Genomic DNA, 19,297 nt, shown 5'->3' on the forward strand with positions numbered 1-19,297 from the left:
GATCATTGGAAATATTCTTTGAGCATTCAGCATATTCAAAGATGATAAAAACTTCCACATGTAGCTAAGCTGAAAAAAAATCCCAAGTCACATATTCCATCAAGATTTACTGACCATCTTCTACACCCCAGACTCTGGAGAGACCAGTAGGGCGGCAGCCATGGTCCCTCCTCTTACAGGCTTTCAAGGGAGCTAAGAGAGCAGCACAGTAATTGCCAATGTTGACTGAGCACCTCCTCTGGGCCAGCACTGCTCTGTACGCTTTAGGTATTTAGTCCTCATTATCTGTTTTACAAATGATGAGGCTGAAGTGCAGAGATGTTAAGAGAGTTGCCAATGTCACGGAATTTTTAAGATGAGGAGTTGGGATTTGAGCAGATTGTCTAGTTCCACCTTCCTGATTTTTTTTTTTTTTTATACACCTTAGGAGGGAAAGGATTTTTAAATTGAGGCCAGCAAATATAGAGTAGATGACTAGGCAGATTTAGGGGAAGGCAGCAGGTGTTTTCTAAGTAGAGAAAATAACTTATTTCAGACTCTGAAGTAGGAGGAAGTTGAGTTTGGGGGAATGTGGAAGAAGACCCTTCTGGTGAATCTTAAAAGTGTTAAGTGGCAGAATTCAGTGGGATAAATGTTGCTTTGACCACTACATTTTAGTGTACTCATCAGCTCCACACTCCAGGCCAATGCCTTAAATATCAGCATGCCCCAGAATTCTTTTCTAATTTCTCTTTTCTTTATACTCATTTTTCCTTGAAGACTTTAAACACTGTCATGATTAAACTATGGTACAGATTGAAATTACCTCAAAAATATCCCTCATTATCCTATTATACTAAAAGCTCTCGCACTCTCACTCTCTCTTTCTCTCTCCCCCCCCCCAACACCCTCCACCTCCTTTCTCTTAAACACAAGTCTGATTGGTCCAACTCACTCCTGGCCATTTTCATTTTGGCCATTTTCATTTCATAGCATCTCATCATACCCTAGACTGAAATTATCCCCACCCAAATTTGATTTGCCTCTGGTATTCTTATCATGTAAGTGAACAGCTCAGGCTATCCAAATCCCTAAGAAGTAAGTCTAAAAGTCAACCTTGATTACTCTTCATGATTTACCATGATCTTACATCATAAATCATCAAATTCTGTAGCATCTACCTCCTAGACAGTTACCAAATACATGCAGCATTCCCATAACCACTGCCAAAGACTAACATTTTAACATTCATTATTACTCATGTGGACTTTTTTATTGAAGTATAGTCAGTTTAAAATGTTGTGCCAAGTTCTGCTATACAGCATAATAGTTCAGTCTGACTTATACATACATATGTTCATTTTCATATTCTTTTTCATTATAGGTTACTACAAGATATTGAATATAGTTCCCTGTGCCATACAGTATAAACTTGTTTATTTATTTTATTCATTGTAGATAGTATCTGCAAATCTAAAACTCTCAATTTATCATTTCCCACCCCCTTCCTCCTCTAGTAGCCATAAGTTTGTTTTCTGTGTCTGTGAGTCTGTTTCTGTTTTGTAAATAAGTTCTTTTGTCTTTTTTTAGATTCCACATATAAGTGATATCATATGGTATTTTTCTTTCTCTTTCTGGCTTACTTCACTTAGAAAGACAATCTCCAGGTACATCCATGTTGCTGCAAATAGCATTATTTTATTTTTTATGGCTGAGTAGTATTCCATTGTATAAATATACCACAACTTCTTTATCCAGTCATCTGTCCATGAACATATGGGTTGTTCCCATGTCTTGGCTATTGTAAATAGTGCTGCGTTGAACATTGTTGTGCACATATCTTTTGAATTAAAGTTCCCTCTGGATATCTGCCCATGAGTGTGATTGCTGGATCATATGGTAAGTTTACTTTTAGTTTTTTGAGGAATCTCCATACTGTTTTCCATAATGGCTGCACTAAGCTACATTCCCACCAACAGTGTAGGAGGGTTCCCTTTTTTCCACACCCTCTCCAGCATTTATTGTGGAGTTTTTAATGATGTCCATTCTGACTCGTGTGAGGAGATTCCAGTTTTGATTTGCAATTTTCTGATAATTAGTGATATTGAACATTTTTTCATGTCCCTGTTAGCCATTTGTAAGTCTTCATTGGAGAATTGCTTGTTTAGGTCTTCTGCCCATGTTTGGATTGGGTTTGTTTTTTTTTTATTATTAAGCTGTTTATATATTCTAGAAATTAAGCCTTTGTCAGTCTCATCTTTTGCAAATATTTTTTTCCTTTTCTGTAGGTTGTCTTTTTGTTTTTCTTATGGTTTCCTTTGCTGTGCAAAAGCTTTATAAGTTTAATTAGGTCCCATTTGTTTATTTTTACTTTTATTTCTTTTACCTTGGTAGACTGCCCTAAGAGAACATTGCTAAGATTTATATCAGAGAATGTTTTGCCTATGTTTTCTTCTAAGGAGTTTATAGTGTCTTGTCTTATGTTTAAGTCTTTAAGTCATTTTGAGTTTATTTTTGTGTATGGTGTGAGGGAGTGTTCTAATTTCATTGATTTACATGCAGCTGCCCTACTCATGTGTATTACTTTTAGGGAAAACTCCACACTATTCAGATTCTAAATGATCACTTCCTTCCTTTTGTCAGAGGTGGAGCTGAGCTGTAAATTCCTGAGATGCCAGGTGTTGGGTGTTGAACTAACCAATGAAAACAAACAAACAAAAAATGAAGGTAACAACTAAGCCTTTAGTGACTTCCTGCAATAGTAGAAAGGAGAGGCTAAGCCAGAGAAAGCGTTGATTCCCCCACTGCTTCATTTCCATCCCCGCCCCGGGGATGGCACCAGCAGAAGGGCAGGAAGATCTACACAGATCCCTACTAAGGGAGCCTGGAACAAAAGGCTCCTGTAGTTTTATGGACCTGTGGGCTGGGAGAGGGGAAGGGGGAAGGGCTAGATGTGAAAAAGTACTGAGTTCTGAGTCAGAGAAGAGTGTTTTCAAACTTTCTCTTCCTTTCATCAGATAAAGGCCCCAGGTGGGCTTCTGCTCAGGCTAGAAATGTTGAAATGCCTAAGAGTTTGGCTCGTCGGTGGGTCTGTGCCCTTGACTGCAACTCTTTTTGGAGAAGACAGTGAACTAGCTGCGCACAGATCTAGTGTGTGGAGGGCAGCTTTTCCCTGTGAGACCTGTCAGTTATGTCCTTTTTTATATGCCTTTGGTTGGGTCTGAAAAATCACACATAGGCGTATGCATTTTAGCCAGGCACCAGACTCCTCACCTTTCCTATTCACTTCTCACTGCAGTCTTCCTTGTACGATAGACACCTGCAATTACCTGCACTTTATGCTCTCTATTTATTCTGCTGCTTCAGCCTTCCTCACTCCCTTAACTGTTTTTGGCATATTTATCCCCTCATAGTTCAAATCACACTTTAGATAGCAACCTCTCCAGGGATCTTCCCCAACTTGCTCATTAGATTTCCTCTTGCATTTGGAGCTAGGTCAGTCATCATGGTTCCTAACCCTGGGTGCACATCAAAAATTTCTTGTGATTATTGGTGTCCTAGAACTAATGTTAAGTTAAATATTCTTTCCAGTTTAGTGCTTTCTAAATTTTCTTCAGTATTTACCTATGCCTTGAAAACAAACCACATTTTTTGAAAGTAGTATATAATTTCTCCATATAAGGACTTCTGTAAGAAAGAGATATTTTTCTGTCCTTGGCTGAATAGATCTGTGACACAGGATTCATTTCAGAGCAATTATAATCATTAGAAAATTGATTCTCATAATGAACTGAAATCTACTATACTTTCAACTCTTAGGACTTGCTCAACTTTTTGATATTGAATCCTCTTCTGTGTTGGTTTTTTATAATGGATATTCAGTTATTTGCAAACAGATACCAGTACACCTAATAAGTATTCTCTCCTCCTTCTATAGCTCTTTTTCAGTGTGAATGGTTTTTAGATATTTTCCCACTCTGAATATCATTCTTTGATGGGCTCCTATCTCTAAATATCCCTATAAAATGTAATCTTGTGAGTGAACAAAATAAAACTGGTGTAATCTTAGTTTAATACACTAGAGCTATATTAAATCCTCATTTCTGTTACTCCTCATTCTTATCTGGATTTAGTACATAGTCCTATAAGTTACATTTCAAATATCCGGAAAAACACATATATTTCAATACCTTCTTTCCCTTTAACAATACAGATAAGTGAACTATTAAAATATGTGTGCATATTTGAAGATATAAACTAAAAGTTTTCCTTTATCATTTTCAGCAAAATAGGCACATCTTTTCTATTTACATTTCTCTACTAATATTTACTCTCTATCTCGGATATAACTTTGTGGTATTATCAGTAAAGCATATCCTGTGTGGAGCATTCATTGGCATTTATTTGTGCCAGGCTCTGCCAAATTGAACCCAGCCAGAGGAAAAGAAAGACATATTCCAGGAGCGCAGAGTTGTATGTTATACAAGTGTCAAAGGATGCTAATACAATCCCAATGTGTGTAGTTATGCCGTTAACCATCTCTAATAAAAATCATGTTTTAATAAATATTTTAAATTGATCTTTTAAAAATTTATTCTGAAAGACTATTTCTAATTTTATGATGGAATTCATTGGGAAACTGAATTTGCTTTATAGAAATTCTGTTAAATATATTTTGATGGTATCCAATAAAAGAAATCAATACTATATGTTTATGTATAACTATATATATATTTCTTCAATGCTATTCAGTCTACCTCTAGTCTATGAAATAGAAATCATGTGAAAATCAATTTGGTCATTTCCAAGTAAGATTTAATAATCTGGCATGTCAAAAATATTTTACTAAATCCAGCTATAATTCATCTGTAACAAAATTACAAGTGACTATTGAAGTCTCTTAGCTTTCAGAGGATTTGTACGATCATTTGCATTTAAGGAGAAACAATGCGCCTCCATTGATAGTGACATTTAAAAGCTATGTATTTACTCTAAAGCAAGGATATGTAGCTAATTCAAAAAGTAATTTAAATCATATTTTTGAGAAATGAGTTTTTGGACTATTGCTTATGCAAAGAAATAATTAAAGAAAGGAGAGACACCTTTTAACCATGGCTCTGTTCCAAAGGTCTCTGGATTGGAGGTCAGACTTTCCAACATGGTAAGGATGGAAGGTCCTGGAGACAGACTGACTGGATGCAGAGCTTGCTTTATCTCTTACTAGATCTGTTGTCTTTTCTCATATTGACAATTAAAATAATAATTGTACCTATCCAAGAAGTTTATTGAGAAGATAAAAAATATATATCACATTTAAAACACCTAGTGCAATGCTTGGCACACAGGAGTTACTCAATAAATGAAATCTTTATTAGCTTTGTAAGGTTGCAAAGACAAAAAAAGCCTCTGTCCCTTTTCTTACTAAAATGAAATGTTAGCATTTTATCATAATCAATTTGAAAATATTTTTAAACAGTGGGACTATAAGATTTAAAAGTGCACCTTTTTTGAATGAACTTCCTAATACAGTGCCTGTCACATAGAAGGCATTACATAATTTTTTTAATGATTAAACAAAGGGCTGGATGTTCTGGAGCTCGAAGCATGTAAACTCCTCATACTCTCCACCTGGGGTTTCCCGAGGCACCCTCTGGGACATCATGTTCTAGAATACCATTAGAATAATTGCACCTGATAGTCCTTCAGTTTAGATCTCTTATATTAGGAGGAGTTACAGCAGGACTGGTAAAGGGCTAGATTGTGGAATCCAGTTATTAGAGAGATGCATTTCAGGTGGTGGGAGACAGCCTCGTAAACACAAGAAGCACTTTTGGTACCATGTCCCAACATGAGTATTTGAGGTGCCTTGATCTTAGCAAAGAGGTGAATCATAGGAATTCATTGTGGTGAATTCCAAAGCAGCACTTATTCACTGATGTGGGAAGGAGTGTCACGGCATTTACCAGAGGACAGCAGAACCACAGACACAATTGTGTTCTGGGAAAAAAGCATTAAAGACCAGACAGGGACAGAGCCCTAAAGAAATGGGATCTCAGATGGGTTACTGACACAGGGACTTGAGTATAAGGAAGCAGTAAAACATTTACCATAATAAATTAGAGATGGCATTTCAGGGAAAAAGACAGAAACCATGTTTGAAGAAATGGGCCACATGAAGAAGGTTGCCTTGCAATCAAGTATAACATGATTCAGGGTATTAACATATCAGACAGCAGCTTTTAAAATCCCTCTGCCTAAAGTTAAATTCCATCTTAAGAAGGGAGTAGATCCAGTTCTGTGAAAAGTGCCATTGGTAACTTGAAAGGGATTGAACTGAATCTATATATTGCCATGGGTAATATAGCCATTTTAACAACATTGATTTTTCCAGTCCAAGAACACGGTATATCTTTCCATTTGTTTGTTTTATCTTCAATTTCTTTCATCAGTGTCTTATAGTTTTTGGAGTACAGGTCTTTTGCCTCCTTAGGTAAGTTTATTCCTGGGTATTTTATTCTTTTTGATGCAATGGTAAATGGGATTGTTTCCTTAATTTCTCTTTCTGATATTTCACTGTTAGTGTATGGAAATGCATTGGATTTCTGTATATTAATTTTGTATCCTGCAACTTTACTGAATTCATTGTAGAGCTCTAGTAGTTTTCTGGTAGCGTCTTTAGGATTTTCTATGTATAGTATCACATCACTCACAAACAGTGACGGTTTTACTTCTTCCTTTCCAGTTTGGATCCCTTTTATTTCCTTTTCTCCTCTGATTACTGTGACTAGGACTTCTAAAACTATGTTGAATAAAAGTGGAGAGAGTGGGCATCCTTGCCTTGTTCCTTATCTTAGAAGAAATGCTTTCAGCTTTTCACCATTGAGTATGGTTTCAATGTAGATTGGTGCAGCCACTATGGAGAACAGTGTGGAGGTTCCTTAAAAAACTGAAAATAGAGTTACCATATGATCCAGCAATCCCACTCCTGGGTATATATCCGGAGAAAACTCCAATTTAAAAACATACATGCACCCCAATGTTCATAGCAACACTATTTGCAATAGCCAAGACATGTCCATTGACAGATAAGTGGATAAAGATGTGGTATATATATAATGGAATATTTCTCAGTCATAAAAAGAATGAAATAATGCCATTTGCAGCAACATGGATGGACCTAGAGTTTATCATATTAAGTGAGGTAAATCAGACAAAGACAAATATCATATGATATCACTTGTATGTGGAATCTAAAAAATGATACAAATGAACTTATTTACAAACCAGAAGTAGACTCAGACATAGGAGACAAAGTATGATTTCCAAAGGGCAAAGGGGTGGGGGTGAAGTGATAAATCAGGAGTTTGGAATTAACATATACACACTACTATATAAAATAGATAAACAGCAAGGACATACTATAGAGCACAGGGAACTATATTCAATATTTTGTAATAACCCATAATGGAGAAGAATCTGAAAAAGAATATATATATATGTGTGTGTGTGTGCATATATATATATATATAACTGAATCACTTTGCTATATACATGAAACTAACATAACATTGAAAATCAACTGTTCTTCAATAACAATAAATTGATTAATTAATTAAAAAAGAAAGAAGTGGAGCTGAATCTGTATACAGGGTTTAGTATCCCTTTGGAGAGAAGAAGGATGCTGAAGCGTGGAATCAGGCCACATCCTGAAATTCTCCAACAGCATTTATAATTGGACCTTAAAGTATGCTTTATTCTTATAATGATGGCAAGAATTTTGACATGTTGAAATATAGCTTTTTATAATACTATTTTAGCCCTGACCTGATGCAGTGACTTTTTCTCCTTAAGTTTCTTGTTGTGTTCAGCATTAGCTATTCATCTCTATATATTCAAATATATTCAAAAATCCTTTTTTCCCCTTTCTGTTGAAACACATTCTCCTTTACACAAAAATCCAGGCAAAAAACTACAGTGCCCCAAATCCTTTTAAGTACAATTGCTATTCTCCCAGCAAGCATAATGATTTGAGAGTTTGGGCTCCACTTAGACTAACGCAGGCTCAGTTAGCTCTCTTAATCTCTGTCACACACCTGCCAACCCTACAACAATTCAGTGGCATTTTCTTGCTGCACCTTCCATGATTATCCCTGCCTCTGTACCACCTTGAAACTCTTTTAGTGGCTGGTGGTGTGTAGCCTGTACAAGCACTTTCAAATTTGTTTTATATATTGCTTTATCAGCAGCCCATTCTTTGGTGGATCCTATTTCCAAGTATATCTGGCACACACTTCTTCTCCTTTCCTAAGAAAGATTCATATTTCTTAAGAAACTGTGAGTTTATAGACATAGAATTAAGCATAATTTCCATCCTACAATGTTCTGAGGTAGCTTCTTAGATTTCCACCATCAGAAATAATCTAGCATGCTTCTGGTGACCTTTCTGAAAACCCAAGTCTGCAATAGAAAAACCCTCCAAACTGACAAGTCTGATCTTAAATGACTGCCTTAGTTTCTTTCTGTTACTGAGTTGAACAACTTGGGTATCATAAGGAAAGAAAACGCTTGTGTAATTTAGAAAGATCAAGAATAATTTCCCATATCTTTGCATTAAAAAAAACCTTCAGAAGCCATGGATAGAAATGATAGATTTCACTGAAGCTTTCCTGGAGGTATGGAGTAGATATTGCATTTCCTGTCACATAACAAGCCTTCCAAATTGCACCTTTCTGCCTCTCTATGGACACTTGTCATCTGACTGTCATCATCTTCCATACCCATCATTTCCTCTCTGGCCACTGTCCTCACTTTATTACTCAGAGCAACTTGGCTTTCCCTTGATTTTTCCAGTTCTCTGGAAATAGCTTCTCTGGCTATTTCCCCATTTGATTAAAACAATTGTTTTTATTTTTTTTTCTTAAATGTCTCAAATAGAGTTAATAAACTTTGAAAAATAATATATTTTATTCTTGCAATTATTTGATAGCCTGATCGGATTCTTACCATTGTAAGTGTATTACTGATATAAGATCTCTTTTTCTTTCAAATGTTATCCATCTTTTCCAATACTAAATAAGGTGGCATTTCTTGGGGTTCAAATTGAGGATAGACTTTGAATCAATTTATGCTTCAACTCAGCTCACACAAGGTGAATATAGACCTTGGCAAAAGTAATTGGATAAAATGCTAAGTCATTGCTTATTCCAAGACTCTATGAAGACTGCATTTGCATGACAGAACTTCAATAGGCGTAAAAAAACAAAAAATCACTTACTGGTTTTTTTTCTTTTCTTCTCTCCAAATGGTTCTGTTAAAAAGACTGAAGGATTGGAAAGGGAGTCCCAATATGGTTGTGCTTGTTGGTGTTTAATGTAACCTGCTTCTCAGAAAAAATTACCAGGTTATATATCATTGCTTTTCTGTATTATGTCATAGACATGTCTATATAATATGCCTGAACTCTTTAAAGAAACAATGCCATTCTAGGCAGCCTTGTATATTAGAATTCCTTTCAAACACTTCACTACGTTAACACCTTTTTTAAACATTCTTATTTCATAACTCCATGATCAACATATACAAAATTATTTACATAATTTGGGATTTTCTTATTTCCTAATTGAAAATAATTTGGAATTTGGCAAATATGCTTACAACAGATGCCAGGACAGATGTGTACAATTTATCATCCTTAACGTCAGAATCTGAACACATGCCTAAAAATAAGCACTGAGTGCTTAACATGATAGTTGAGATCATAGATTTTTTTTCTTAATCTGATTATACTTCTACTCTTAAATTAATGATCAAACAGTGATTGAAATCTGATAAATTGAAAGCTGAAGGTAAGGTGCCTTATTTATTATTTCCTCCTGTCAGATTTTTAAGTATAAGTCACAGAGGTATTCCAGAGATAACTGATTTAAATTTATGGGCAGTCTTTTTTTTTTTTTTTTCTTTTTTCCAAAACAAATGATCACACTTCTATAAGCATTTAGCATTGATTTGAAAGTAGATCAAGAAGTCTTTGCCATATCTATATAATGTTGAAAAACCTTTATTTATTATCTGAGTGAATATATGTTAATTAAAAATTCAGTGCCACAATCCTTTCAGCTTCTTAGTGAATAATCAGGAACAAAATAGCAAGGGCTCCAAATCAATCTATTTCTTTTATAACAAAATGAGGCCTATGCATGTAATTCTGGATGTGGATTCCAAATGTAGCCCTGAAAATGGCATATTATGTGATAAAGAAAAAGGCATTTGGTTCTTCTGCCCCAACTCTTCATCTGTAATATTGACAGCTTGAATTTAGATGCTCTCCCTGCTCCCTTAAAAACTTTAATTCTATGGTCAAATGAAGAACATACATGTAAGTAGTTTAAAAATGACATTTAGAATTAAATACATGGCCCTGGAACTATTACTCTGTTATTAATTCAGGTATAATGGAGTTTAAGGATGATAATTCTAAGACCACTTCAAGTCATATCTTTGTATAATACATTTATCTGAATTTTCCATTTAGGTAAACTTCAATGGAATACTCTTAAGTGGGTTAGTAAAAATTAGATTTTTTTCCCCCCAGCATTTAAAATTTTTATAATTATCCAAATCTTGAAATTCTCATAAAAGTTTAGCATCTTACCAATTTTTGAACTATAACTTCATAATTAGAGAAGAAGCTTCTTAGCTGTAACTTAACTCTTCTCTCATAAGTATTTTTATGGAGTTGAATTTAAAAAATCATACAGAAGAGAGAGAACTCAAAAAGTATTCTATCCTTTTTTTCAAACAAGGAATGATGATCTGATTTGAACTGATGATCTTCCCAAACTGACAAGAAAACTAAGGATCCATTATAATATTATAGAGAAATCAAGAATTATGCAAAGCAGGGAACACTTGAAGTTGCTTAGTATGATTGTACACTTGGCATTTAAAATATGAATAAACACAGAAATTAAATTATTATTCTGTTAATAGGGGTAATGTTACTCTCTTTCATTTAATTACAGAAGAAATATTTATCTCAATACAGACAAAAAAATCCTATAAACTTTTGAAACACAAAGAAACATAGGAGGAAGGAGAAGCAGCAGAAATCAGTTGTGCAGATGTTGATAGCAGACACCAAACATATAGAAACAAAGAGAACTCTTTTCTCTAGAATATCTCTGCAAGTCATATGATGACTGTTTATATTTTCATGTTTAAGCTGCATCACAACATTTTAAAGATGACCAGCAATTTAGAAAGACAGTTTTCTAAATCTAAATTTTCTTCGATATTTTCTTACCCTATTTTTGATAAATTGGTTCAAAATTGCTCCTGTTTAAAAGCAAATATTAAATAGAAAAAAAGACTAAGCAAAAATACCACTAAAGGAAAAAATGCCCTATATCATGGTACAGACTAGTCTAAAAACATTACCCTAGAAAAATATTGTAAGGATGGGTAGTTCCCTATACTATGAAAGAAATAAATGTAAAACACTCAAATAATAAGTTTGTTAATTATGGGAAGTGACAGGTAACTAGAGGAAAGGTAGAGAAAATTGTCTGAGGCTAGATTCCCTAGAAGCAAACAGTGAGAGAGGAGATCTGTGCAAGCAATTAAGTAAGGCACTTGTAGAAAAGGATACTTAGTAGCCCAAGGGAAGTCCCTTAGGGAGAGCAGTGTAGCCCTAGAAGTAAAACATGCTAGAGGAATAGGAAGAGGGCAGATAGTGAAAGTAACCCAAGAATGTCTGAAAGTAGGATCAATAGCATTCACAGAAACTATCTTGATCTAAATTTCCATAAAAGCAGATTCTGAGTCAAGAACTCAAGTGTAAACAGAATGCCAGGAAAGACTGATAAGAGTGGAGAAGTGAAAAAGGGAAAGGAAGGAAGGAAATACTGGGTGCTTTATTAAGCACTTTTTCACTATAGTTAATAGGAGCTTAATCTCATCGATGTATAGAAACGTGGAGTTGCATCCTTAGAAATATTTTTAATTTGACCCATTCTCATGATGTGTGATTATATATCATTGTGGCTTTATATGCATATCCTTGGTAATTAAAATTTTATCACATTTTTCTGGATATTTTTAAGATCTCTCTTTATCTTTGGTGTTTGGTTATTATGTGACTGTTTTCTTTTAATCTATCCTGCTTGAATTTATTTAGCTTGTTGGATCTGGATGGTTTTTAACATATTGGGAATTTTGGCAATTATTTGTTTAAGTTTTTTTTTTTTTTTATCTGAATTACTTACTCACTTCATTTTCAGGGATTTCAATTTATTTATATAAAGACTCCTTAATATTGTCCCATTGTCCAGCATAATCCTGAGGATCTCTTAATATTCTCTCAATTTTTAAAATCCCTTTTTAAATTCAGATTGGATCATCTCTGTTGATATATATTTCAATTTCTCTTTATTTATTTATTCATTTATTTAATATTTTTGCAGCCTCTAACCTTCTGGTAATCCCATTCATTTTTCACTCCAGATATTACCTTTTAAGTTCTTGAATTTCCTTTTCCATTCCAGACATCTGGATAGATTTTATTTCTCTTCTTTTTATTCATTATGAGCATCCTTTTCTTTGTTACCTTGAACATATTTATGACAAGGTTTTAAAATCCTTGTCTTCTTGTTACTATTGTTAATATTGGCTACTCCTATCCCCTTAATTATACATCCATTTTTTTCACTTCTTTCATATCTAATATATGTAACACATATATACTTAAAAAAATTTATGCTGTAATTTGTTGATACGTTCTACAGAGTTTGATTATGTTGTCTCCCTTTACAGCCTGTTGAATTCTGTTCTAGAGTGCATCCTCATTTCAAGATGTATACACTGCTACCATTTCCTGAGTGTTTTTGGGTTTTTGAAATATTATGCTTTTATTCCACTGTTCCTTTAGTATCAGTTTTTTGTTTGTTTGTTTTTGTTGTCATTTATCGCTCATCCATTTCCATATTTCAGAATATTTTACTTTTATCTCTTTATTCATTCTCTTTGTCCTACAAATATATGCTATTCCATGTCATTTATAGGACACTTTGATAGAGAATGAAAGGAGACACTTGTGTCCAATCTGTCATCTTTAAAGAAAATATTAGCTGAATTTTCTCACTCTACTTTTCCAAATTCAAAACTTACTTTATTCACTATACTGATAGCATTTGGTTTCCCAACAGTCTCTAAGCTTTTAAGATTCAATGGCTTAAAATACTCATTTCCCTCTGGCTAGAATGCATTTCGCCACTGTCACTCACTTCTCTGCTTATTGACATGTTATTCTTCCCTGATGGCTTGCTAAAATGTTTCTTTCTCCTTGAAATCATCCCAGTTCTTACCAAATTAGAATTAAATGGCTTCCCAGAGCCTAAAAATATTTATCTTTGTCTTTATTTTAAACTTTATTGCATTTTGTCTGCATTATGCTTAATATTTATCAGTCTCCTGAAACACACTGCAAGTTCCTAAGCATAAGAAAAATTTGAATTCTCACAATTTTTAAGTCATACTGAATAAAGATTTTCAGATGTGTCATATTGTTAAAGAAAAAACTATTCTGACAGTTGTTAAAATGGCAAAGAAGACTTTACTCAAGACTGCTGCAATAGGAGCAGTAAGGAGTGGCTGTGCTCAACTTTGAATACAAGAAATGCAACTGGGGATTTATAGCCAATGTGAATGGTAATGGATGGAAAATTACTAAGAGGAGACATCAAGCTTGTGGGGTTGGGGTGGTGATTTTTACTAAACTGGCCTAAACAGGATTTTTGTTAAAGGCAGGCCAAGGATTTATATATTAAAGGTGAGGAGATAAAGAAATTGATCAGATATCAAGGGTGAGAAGATTCTTGTTGAACTGAATAGGCAGGATGCTTACTAAAATTGGGCTAGGCAGACAAAAGAAAGGACAGGGACCAAAATCTAGGACTAGTTAAAAAAAAAGCTCAGAAGAACCTGATTAAATTTTGATCAAAGAGAGAGTCTTTGTCAGTATGCTCTTAGCTTTTCATTTCTTTGAACATTCAGAACCCTCTGCCTGAAATAGCTTCCTCACTTCTACCCAGTATTTAGTGTGTCCTCATGCTCTTATCCAAGTATTATTTCACTTCATGCTGTCTTTCATTAACTCCCTCAGAAATAATGAGATATAACTTCGTCTGGTCTCCCTATAGTAACTTTTGTTACTATGATAGTACTTATCATGGGGTAATGTTGTGCTTAAATCTTCTGTCACAGACTCTAGCTTTAAGCACAAGGAGTATGTCTGATTTAATATTTTAGTTCCCAAGTATAACAAGGTACACTTTCAATTGGACTTCTTGACCTTTTACAGTTGGATAACCCTCAAAAATTATCTGGAATTTTGGATGTTACCCAGATGATCTGTGAAACTTGTCACTATCAGCTATAATTACACATTTATTAATAAGTACTCTTTGAATTTAGTTGAATGTTTTGGACCAAAGATAATTGTGATCAAGGGAAAGATAAGTTCCTATTTGAAGGATAATGAATCTTGATTGTCATTTAAACATGATGAGAACATGTCTATTTCCATTTATGTATCATTTTTAATTACACTTAATTTGGTTTTTATAAACATAGTTCATTTCAATGACAGCTTGAAAGAAATTTTCTTCAGCAAAATTTTCAATGTGAGCAGATGCAATCATTTTTAAAAAACACATGTGTTGATACTCAGATTCCTCCATATTTCATGTATATAATATATAGAATGCAACTGTATTATTTGTTTATTATAAATTATTATTAATAATTACCATGCATAATATACCCCTAGTTTCCCTTAAGTTACATATATATTTCAAGATAATTTTCTTGTTCCAAAAGATTCTGGACATTATTACTTATAAAATGGGCTGGCTGCTAAAAGCAAGGGTATCTTAGAGAAGAACAGTTTTCATCAGATCTAGCTAAAGATAAGTGAAGGCAAAAGAATGAAGCTAGTACCAGAGTAATGGAAGAAATACTAAGGGGAAAAAGGAGATAATGCCACATGAAACTGAAAACAAAAAAAGAAAAAGTAAAGTTAACTAAATAAAATTTGACAGACCATGGGATTAGGGGGTTGTACTAGACAACAGAGAGATCTAAAGGGAAGAAATCTAAGAAAAAGAAAACCAATCAAGAATTCTGTAGTCAGAAAATTTTTAGTTGCAAGTAAGAGAAACAACTGAAGTTGACTTAACAACAATAGAAAAGAATCTGTCTGGGGTGATGGGGGTGGCAGGGAGGGGACTGATGTTGCCTTATGAAACTGAGAGGTCCATAACTAAACCATGTGGGATCCAAATACTTAAACCATTAAAATCTGTTTGCATCTCTTACTCTGTTTTCTTTCTTAGTCATGCTTTCCTTACTTGAGGTTAAAGATGACTACCAGTTACTACAATAAGCTTAACAGAAGTAGTAGACTGAGAATGTGTCTTTCCTAGCAGATCTGTATTTTTTTTCTCCATTGGCCAAATGTACATCATAACCTCAACCTGAACTAAGAGTGGATGAGGAAAAGACAAGTCTGGGTATTGTTATCTGAGAATGAGGGAATTAATTCTGGACAGTTACCAACAAATAAGCAAATAATATATACAGGAAGAGGTGGCTTATACAGTGACAGAAAGACAAGACTATGGGATGAAAACAAAAAGTTGAAAATGAGAATAATGGGAGTAGGGTTAAAAAAGAAAATAAGATGGACATAAAAAAGATTGAAAATATGATCATAATCAAAACATATATATGTATATATGTCATATATGTGACATATATACTAATTTACATAAGGGTATGCGTGTGTGTGTGTGTGTGTATATATATACACACACACACACATATATGAAATAGATACCTAGATTTATTTTTTAAACCTAACAGTAAATTCACCACAGCAATTAGTGTTTCGTAGTAGTGACGGAAAATCTGAGTACAGTCTGCCCTTCTCAAATTCCTTTTCCTTACCAAGCTTGTTGGTTTGATTAGGTGCTGCAGTAAATAAAACAGAAGGTAGCCTAGTCTCCCTTCTCAAATATGCATTTGCTCTCCCAGGTCTGCAAGGAAAAATATATTCACTACGTGAGAGGGAAATCACTCATATATATACATATATATATATGCATATATTTATATATATTTAAAGTAGGCTTATATAATAAAAATGCATTGATATGGCTAAATTCTTGGCTTCGACCTTAGCTAATTTCAAAATTGGAAGCAGTGGTGCTAACAAAAATAACAGATTTGTTCATGGCTGCTTATGGGTGCTATTTTATTATATATAAAACACTGCAAACCATTTTGAGTGGATGAGGGCTAAAGGTTGAGTGGTTGTAATGAAGCAAAATTGCAGGTTCCCAAGGGCAGGGTGGAAAAGCAAATGAACTGTGTTTTTAGTTCCTTAGAAATTACTTTGGCAATTAAGAGGTGTTCATATATGTGGTTTGACTGCAATCAGGGCACCCAGTGGAATACCCAGACGTTTCTTAATGTATGTTGGCCATTATTTGAGCAATTATAAAAGGGATATAAATGCTAACATGCACATTTCCAGTAATATGGCTTTCAGTCCCTATACCATCATTGTAGAAATGTATTATGTGGCTTCTTTAAACCCAGCTTGCTCTGCAAGGTCAGTGCAACCAGCAATTCATTCCTTGCAGAGTAACCATTTTATTAGGTAGCATGGAAGTCAGAGCTCCCTATTTCATTAAATGGCAATTAAGTAATTTAAAAATAATACTAAGCCTCTTAATCAGCTTGTTTTGCCATGTGTTCCACAAGGGACCTTGGCATTCTCTAACAATTAATAAGAAAAGTGCTTCATGAATACAACCAATGCTTTTAAGCTTTGAATTTTCCTGCCAAACCAGAGGTTTTAAAATATTTCTCTTATGAAAGTGCTCTTTTAAAATGCATACTCTCTCAACAAGAGAAAATCTTTTAATGAGTTAATGAGGCAATTATCTATTGTTAGGTAGAGCATATTTTATTTTACAGTAGTTTAGACCAAAAAAAACAAAGTCACATCCTAGATGAGTAGTTGTGAGTGTAAGCAAATAAAAACTCTTACAAATATCTGTTAAATCATTTTGTGCTTCTACCTGAAATATATAGAATTTGAAACTGTCCTTGGAGAAAATTGTGCCTTAGATAATCATTTGAGTTATCTATTGCTGCATAACAAACCACCCCAAAGCTTAATGTCCGAAACAAGAACAATAATTTATCCTGGTCCCAAATATTCAATTTGGGCAGGGTTCGACAGGGACAATTATCTCTGCACTGCATGTTGTCAGCTGGCGTGGCTGAAATAGGGGCTAGAGGACTCACTTCCAAGATGGCTTACTCACTTGGCTGGCAAGCTGGTGCTGGCTTTCAGCTGGGAACTCAGCCAGTGTTGTGGACCCTGGTTCCTCTACCATAGAGTGATTCGGATTCCTCAGAGCATGGTGGCCAGGTTCCAAAAGGAAGCATCCCATGAGAACCAAGTGGAAGGTGTATTGTCACCAGAGCATCACATCTGCCAGGAGTACATCCTCTCCCAGACTCAAAGGGAGGAAACCTACCCGCCACCTCTCCATACGAGAAGTTTCAAAGGTCACACTGGAAAAAGCAGGATAGGAGACAATATTTAGATAATTTTTGAAAATACTATCTGTACCTGTACCAATGTTTATAATACTGATGTAAATATATTTAAGACCACATGATAAAAAAGAAATTCTATTTGCTCAGAGCCACAAGAAAAGAAAAATTTTTTAGACTTTATTCAGTACAATACAGTGGAAAAAGGACATGTGTTAAAATCCAACATTGTATTCTAAATCCTCTGATAACTAGCTGGGGGACTCTAGAGAAGCCACATAAGCTCTCTGAGCACTTTGCTATTCATCGTTAAAGTTAAGTCTAATAATGACTATTTTGCAGGGGTATTTGCCATACAGATAAAATGAGGTAATGATATAAAGAACTCTGTGCAGGAGTCATTAATTTTTTGTCTAAAGCACATATATTAACATATCACTGTGTTGTTACCAAATAAGATGAAGACAGTGATAATTTTATATCCAGCAAATCAATGCCAAAATGACCCTAGTATATCTTAACAACCTTGATGATAGACAGTGGAGGTGTCTACAGGTTATTCATACAGGATTAGTTTGAAAGACTATGAATTTCAGCCTACATGGCTTGTTATCCTGATACTTCAAGTACCTGGCTCCTCATATTGCTGGAAGGAATAACACTGTAAACTAAACAATTCTTTTCTTTTTTTCTAAGATATGGGAAAAAATCATCTGTCACAAAAATGTGTCAAAATATTTTTGCTGTTGTGAATAGAGAGCCCAGAAATAAACCCACACACGTTTGGTCAATTAATTTTTAACAAAGGAGACAAGAATATACAATGGAGAAAAGATAGTCTCTTTAGCAAGTGGTGTTGGGAAAGCTGGACAGCCGCTTATAAATCAATGGTATTAGAACACACCCTCACACCATACACAAAAATAAATTCAAAATAGCATAAAGACTTAAATATAAGACATGACACATAAAACTCCTAGAAGACAACATAGGCAAAAAGCTCTCTTAATTTGCACCAATGTTTTCTTAAGTCAGTCTCTCTATGCATTAGAAATAAAAGCCAAGATAAACACATAGAAACTAATCAAACCTATAAAGCTTTTGCACAGCAAAGAAAACCATAAACAAAATGAAAAGACAACCTATGGGCTGGGAGAAAATATTTACAAATGATGCCACTGATAAGGACTTAACTTCCAGAATATACAAACAGCTCATATAACTCAATAAAAACAAACAAACAAACAAACAAAAATAACTCAATCAAAAAATGGGGAGAAGACCTAAATGGACATTTCTCCAAAGAAGAAATACAAATGGCCAATAGGCACATGAAAGATGCTCAACATTGCTAACTATTAGAGAAAAGCAAATTAAAACTACAAGGAGGTATCACCTCACACCAGTCAGAATGGCCATCATTCAAAAGTCCATGAACAATAAATGCTGGAGAGGGTGTGGAGAAAGGAAACTCAGCTACACTATTGGTGGGAATGTGATTTGGTGCAGCCACTATGGAAAACAGTATGAAGGTTCCTTAAAACACTAAAAATAGAGTTGCCATATGATCCAGCAATTCCACTCCTGGGCAAATATCAGTAGGAAATTAATCTGAAAAGATACATGCACCACAGTGTTCACAGCAGCACTATTTGCAATAGCCAAGACATGGAAACAATCTAAATGTCCATTG

Source organism: Camelus ferus, chromosome 2 (genome assembly GCF_009834535.1).
Source record: "Camelus ferus isolate YT-003-E chromosome 2, BCGSAC_Cfer_1.0, whole genome shotgun sequence".
Lineage (NCBI taxonomy): Eukaryota > Metazoa > Chordata > Mammalia > Artiodactyla > Camelidae > Camelus > Camelus ferus.